Source organism: Gossypium arboreum, chromosome 13, assembly GCF_025698485.1.
Source record: "Gossypium arboreum isolate Shixiya-1 chromosome 13, ASM2569848v2, whole genome shotgun sequence".
Lineage (NCBI taxonomy): Eukaryota > Viridiplantae > Streptophyta > Magnoliopsida > Malvales > Malvaceae > Gossypium > Gossypium arboreum.
The window spans coordinates 82,922,313-82,929,488 of record NC_069082.1 but is presented as its reverse complement, the minus strand read 5'-3'; positions in this window follow the sequence as shown (position 1 = coordinate 82,929,488).

The window sequence follows — 7,176 nt, the reverse complement described above, 5'->3', positions numbered from 1 at the left end:
AACAAATGAGGCTAGGTACTCGTCCATATCGAATCTATACCATAATACCTCGGACCTTTCGGTCCAATCTCGCACCAATTCATACATCCACATTTCATATTCTACACAACAAGATAATCGAGGCATTTTACACATTAACTCATTTTCCAGCACAACCATACAATTTCAATCATCACATAGATTTAAGGCTTACCAAATTCAACCCCAAGCATGAACGTATTACCTATTCGTCATGAGCTCAAGGTGCTTACCCGATCCGCTGTCCATACTCACTCGATGGAGACACACCCTCCATATAATTGTTCGATTGGAGATATTTATATATATATAGAGTACGCACACAGTGCTTAATACTCGATTTCGCACACTTAGTGCCATGCGATTTAAGCCCGCACACACAGTGCCATGCCCTTCGAGATCGCACACTTAGTGCCATATATTTCCAGCATGCACACTTAGTGCCATATATTTCCAGCACGCACACTTAGTGCCAATCTCGTCACCGTACACACGTATTGCTCAAGACACTTAGTGCCGAAAGCAAACTTTCTACACATTTCACTATTTCTTTTACATTCAACAATTGTCATCACTCCATACACATACATTTTCATTTATATATATATATCATCCCATTAAACACAATTGCATAAATTTTACAATCATTTAAGCAATATCAAATACGTGCTTAATGACTTACCTCGTGTTGGGTAAAATAGTTCCAAGTCGGCTACTCGATGACCTTCGTCTTTCCCTTGCTTGATTCTCCTTCTTTAACTCCTTGAGCTTAATCAATAAATCACTAGTTTAACCATCTTGCTAAACATTCATAATTCAACTACACATGCATATGTATGCTTGTATATTCGGCAACCATTCTTACTAATCGCCCATTTGGTCGATTATACACCTAACGAATATGCACCAAAACTTGATTCAACATTACCTACATACTCACTTTAATGGCGAATATATATATATGTACAATGTCAACTAACATCTTTTAATCACCTAATTTCATCTCATGAACATTTAATCAAATTTTCCCAATCTAGCATATATTTTCACATCCATTTGTAACATCATGTACAAACACATATACACATATATCAAAACACAAATTTTACCTATCATGCAACAAGCATAAATCGCACTTATGAGCATGCCATGGCGAATACATCCCACACCATCCCCTTTCAATTTTTGGTCATGGTTAAACAAAGAAAACTCCATGTCTTACTCAAGAATGCTAAAAGAAATTTCAAGAGTAGTCAATCCATCATTACATGTATCATCAACAAGCTTCACATTTAGCATGCAATGGCTTTAACACAATATCAACCTTGGCCAAATACCATTTCCATGGCATAACAAGGATTTGAACCATGGGCTAACATGAACATCAAGTTAGCAACTAAAACATGCATGAATCTCATGACACAACCTCAAACATACCTTAATCTTGACACAAGTATGACCAAATCTCCTTCTAGTTCTCTTCTAAACCAAGCATGAAGCAAAAATCCTTCCTTTTTCCCTTAGTATTTTCAGCCAAGATTTTGAGAATGGATGAACAATTTTTTTTTCCTTTCTTTTTCCTCTACTCACGGCAACAAAGGGGGGCATCCATGCTCATTTTTTTTCATTTCTTTATTTTTCTACATAATCCACTAACTAAACATGTTGGAAACATGTTCCCTTGCCCATATTCTTGTCATGGCCGGCCACTCACCTTAGGAAGTGGGTTATTTGACATGCAAGGACAACTATTTTCCCACATGTATTAATAGGCCACCTTACAATTGCCTAGCACATTTCTAAATTTTCTCACATAAGTCCTATTTGATAAAAATTCACTTACTATTAACAAAATCCAAACACGAAATTTTCACACATGCATATATACATATAATGAGCATCAATTATGATGGTTAATTATTATTATGACTCGGTTTGGTGGTCCCGAAACCACTTTCCGACTAGGGTCGATTTAGGGATGTCACAACTCTCCCCCACTTAGAAATTTTCGTCCCGAAAATCTTACCGTAAATAGGCTCGGGTATCGCTCTTTCATAGAGTCCTCAAGTTCCCAAGTGGCTTCTTCCATTCCGTGTTTATGCCACAACACCTTTACTAACGGGATTTTCCTATTGCGCAACTCTTTTACTTCACGCCTCATAATGCGAACCGGTTCCTCTTCATAGCTCAAATTAGGCTGAATCTCAATCTCAGATGGAGCAATTACGTGCGATGGATCAGACCTATATCGTCAAGCATCGAGACATGAAAACGTTATGAATCCTTTCGAGCTCAGGGGGCAAAATTAATCGATATGCGACTGGCCCAACTCGTTCGGATACTTCATATGGCCCGATAAACCTCGGACTCAATTTGCCCTTACGACCAAATCTAAGCACCTTCTTCCAAGGTGAAACTTTGAGAAAGACCTTGTCTCCAACCTGATATTCAATATCTTTTCTTTTCAAATCCGCATACGACTTTTGGCGATCCGAAGCAGCTTTCAAACTTTCACGAATTACTCGAACTTTTTGCTCGGCATCCTTAACCAAATCAACCCCGAAGAATTTACCTTCACTAAGTTCAGTCCAGAATAATGGGTACGGCATTTACGACCGTATAAAGCCTCGTAAAGGCGCCATCTTAATACTTGATTGAAAGCTATTGTTGTAGGCGAATTCAATCAAAGGTAAATACCGTCCCATGAACCACTAAACTCAAGGATGCAACATCTCAACATATCCTCGAGTATTTGAATTATCCGTTCGGATTGACCATCGGTTTGGGGATGAAAAGCGGTGCTAAAATGCGACTTGGTACCCAAAGCATCTTGCAATTTCTTCCAAAATCGCGACGTAAATCTTGGGTCTCTATCCGACCACGATAGAAATAGGCACCCGTGTAATCTCACAATCTGAGAAACGTACAATTCCGCTAATTTGTCCATTGAAAATCCGTGCGACGGGGATAAAGTGAGCCGACTTAGTTAGTCTATCGACAACGACCCAAATCGCATCCTTCTTACTCATCGACAATGGCGGTCCGGATACAAAGTCCATTGTGACTCGATCCCATTTCCATTCGGGTATCATGATCGGTGAAGTAATCCGATGGCACTTGATGTTCCGCTTTCACTTGTTGACATATCGCACACCTTGAAACAAATTCGAAATGTCTCGTTTCATACGGGCCACCAAAATTGGCGTTTGGTCATTGTACATTTTAGTACTACCCGGATGGATTGACATTCGACTACAATGGGCTTCATTTAGAATTATCGAAATAAGTTCAATTCTTTGGAACACACAGACGACTTCGAACCTCAAACAATCGTCATCATCAATTTGAAACTCGATTCCTTGTTCGAACACACTCACCCGTTTTGCAAGCAACTCCTCATCAACTTTTCGAGCTTCCCGAATTTGATGAGCCAACAATGGTTTGGCCTTCAATTCGGCTACTAACACATTGTCGGGTAGAATAGACAAGTGTACATTCATCACTAAATAAAGCAAGCAAAGTGATTTCGACTTAAGGCATCTGCAACCACATTGGCCTTTCCGGGTGATAATCAATAACGAGTTCATAATCTTTTAACAACTCGAGCCATCGTCTTTGTCGCAGATTTAAGTCTCTTTGAGTCATCAAATATTTGAGACTTTTGTGATCCGAATACACTTGGCACTTCTCACCAAATAAGTAATGTCGCCATATCTTTAAAGCGAATACGATGGCACCAATTCGAGGTCATGGGTTGGATAATTTTTCTCATGTGGCTTTAATTGTCTCGACGATAGGCCACAACTCGACCTTCTTGCATCAATACACAACCTAACCCAAGTAGGGAGGCATCACTATAGATGACAAACTCTTTGCCGATTAATTTGTACTAGAACGGAGCTTTTCGTCAAATGGGTTTTCAATTGGTGAAACTTTTCGACACTTTTCCGTCCATTCAAATTTGACATCTTTACAAGCGGTTTTGTCATGGGTGTGGCTATCATCGAGAATCCTTTCACAAACCGTCGGTAGTAACCGCAAGCCCCAAAAGCTCCTAACCCGGTAACATTCCTTGGAGGTTTCCAATTGACTATGGTCGAAATTTTGTTCAGTCCACCGACACCGATCACGGACACCACGTGCCCCAAAAGCTAACCTCTTTCAACCAAAATTCACATTCTTGAACTTTACGATAACTCGCTTATCTCGTAAGATTTGCAACACTAGCCTCGGTGTTCAAGATGTTCAGTTTCATCTTTCGAATAGACCAAAATGTCATCGATAAATACAACTACGAACCGATCCAAGTATGGCTGAAAATTCTATTCATTAAATCCATAAACACCGTGAGGGCATTAGTGAGCCCAAACGGCATCACCAAGAATTCAGAGTGACCGTACCTCGTTCTAAAAGTGGTTTTGGGTATGTCCGATTCTCGGACCCTCAACCGATAGTACCCGACCTCAAATCTATCTTTGAAAACACCGAGGCTCCCTTTAATTGATCAAACAAATCGTCAATTCGTGGCAATGGATATTTATTCTTTATCGTCACTTTATTGAGTTGACGATAGTCGATGCACAACCTCATGGTTCCGTCCTTCTTCTTCACAAACAATACAAGTCGCCCCATGGAGAAAAACTCGGTCGAGCGAAACCTCTATCCGTCAATTCTTGCAATTGAACCTTCAATTCCTTTAATTCGTTAATGCCATACGACACGGGGCTATTGAAATCGGCGTAGTATCCGGTACAACTTCGATGCGAATTCCACTTCTCGAACCGGTGGCAATCCGGTAACTCCTCGGAAAAACATCGAATATTCACAAACCACTGGTACCGATTCGAGTTTCCTTCCGTCTCTTTACTCCCAAACACATACGCAAGGTATGTTTCACACCCTTTTCACATATCTTCGAGCGGTCATAGAAGATATTATTGTTGGCACTCCTTTTAAATCAAGAGACTCGACTCGGACTACCTCATTATTTGCACTCCTCAAATTAATGGTTTTCCTTTGCGATCCACCTTGCATCATGTACGGTCACCAATCCATACCAAGAATAACATCGAATTCATGAAATGGTAGAAGCATCGGTCGGTAGGAAAGCAGATTCTCGAATTATTAGGGGCATCTCTTGCACACTTTATCAACAAGCACGATTGACCCAAAGGGTTTGACACCGAATTACGAACTCATGAGACTCAACGGTAGAGTCTTCTTTGGATGCTAAGGTTTCACATACATATGAGTGAGTAGAGCGGGGTCAATCAATGCAATCACAATAGTATCAAAGAGAGTAAAAGTACCGGTGATAACGTCGGGGAGGATGCCTCCTCTCGTGCGCGGATGGCATATGCTCTAGCAGAGCACGGGTCTCGGATCGGACGGCAGATTAGAGGCTCCTCTCGATTACCACCCCTACCTCCGAGAGATTCTCGGGGCCTACCTCCAGCCGTCGTTCCACTAGGTCTTGCACCTTGCGCCTTATTCCTCTCATCTAGCTCCGTGCAATCTCTAATGAAGTGGTCCTTGAACCGCATCCATAACAGCCCTATTAACAGACTTACCCCAACATTCACCTAGGTGTCGTCTTCCACATTGGGGGCATTCAGGTCTCTCTTGACGATTATTGCCCACACTAGCTATGAAGTAGCTCTGGAGTCCGCCAATGGTGGGGCTCTAATGGAAATTCCTTGATCGTCCTCGACTTCTTGGTGTCCTCCCCGAACCTCTTTACACCGAGAACGGAGCTTTACTCGTCGATCTTTTACGGTAATCTCTTGCTTCAAATTCAGCCTTCTTCTTCTCCTCCAAGTTCTTCCGCCTTGCGTGCTCATTCGACTAGTGTCACGAACTCCTTTATCTCCAAAATTCCCACTAGTAACTTTAACTCTTCATTCAATCCTTCTTCAAATCTTTTGCACATCGCAACCTCATCAGCCACACACTCGAGAGCATACCGACTAAGTCTTACGAACTCATGTTCAGATTCGAATCTGATCATCCGGCCTTGCTTGAGTTCCAAGAATTCCTTACGCTTCGATCGATGAACTGTTGACTAATGTATTTCTTCCGAAATTGGATTGGAAGAAATCCCAAGTAACTCGTTCATTTGGGACTATGGAAATTAAAGTCCTCCACCAATAGTAAGTGAGTCTCATAACAAGGATATAGCACACTTAAGACATTCGTCGGTGTGCATGACGATTCATCTAACACTCTAATGGTGTTATCGAGCGTAACTTCGGCCTTTTAAGCATCATCAAGTAACTATGGCCTTGAACTCCTCGCCCCACGCTTCCTAATCAAGTCCACGGTGGTTTACTCAGCCTCACAGATCGAATCGGAGGCATTGCGGGCTCTTGGGGTGGAGTATTTAAATTCGGGAATGGTTGGACAGCCGGGTTGGTTCGGGCATATTGCGCGACCCACTCATTCATCATAGTGAAGAAGGCTTGTTTCGCCCTTCATTTTGATTATTCGCGGATGACCGAGGCTCAACAGCGGTGTCCCTTGCGCAGGAGCAGCCGCTACACTTTCAACGTCATCCGCCAAGGGTCTCTACCCGGGTTCCATCGCTAATCAAAACAAAAATTTCAACCGTCAAGTCATCACATTATTAAGCACTATCAATTTGGCATGTATAGCTAGACTCACACGCGCTATGGTAGTCCTAGAACCGACTAAACCATAGCTCTGATACCAATAAAATTGTAACACCTAACTTCGTGACCGACGCCGTGTCGGACACGAGGGGTTAACGAGACAAATCCTCTTAAAGTACCGACCAATTTGGCATTTCTGGACAGGCTGGAAAACTGCGTCACCGTCGCCTTAAAATCATATCTCGAGTTCCAAAACTCGGAAACTGGTTTCGTAAATTTTCCTGAATTTAGACTCATATACCCATCCATGGATTTATTTTTAGAATTTTGGTTGGGCCAATTGGTACAGTTTATTAGTTAGAGTCACCCATGTTACAGGGATCGACTGCTCTGACCTCCGCATGTTACAACTTGAATATCTTTCTGTACTGGGCTTTAATACTGGTGCCGTTTGTTTCTAATGAAACTAGACTCAAAATGGAATCTGTACATATAAGGCATGACTCCTAATTCTTTCTGGATAATTTATGGTAAATTTTCAAAGTCGCGA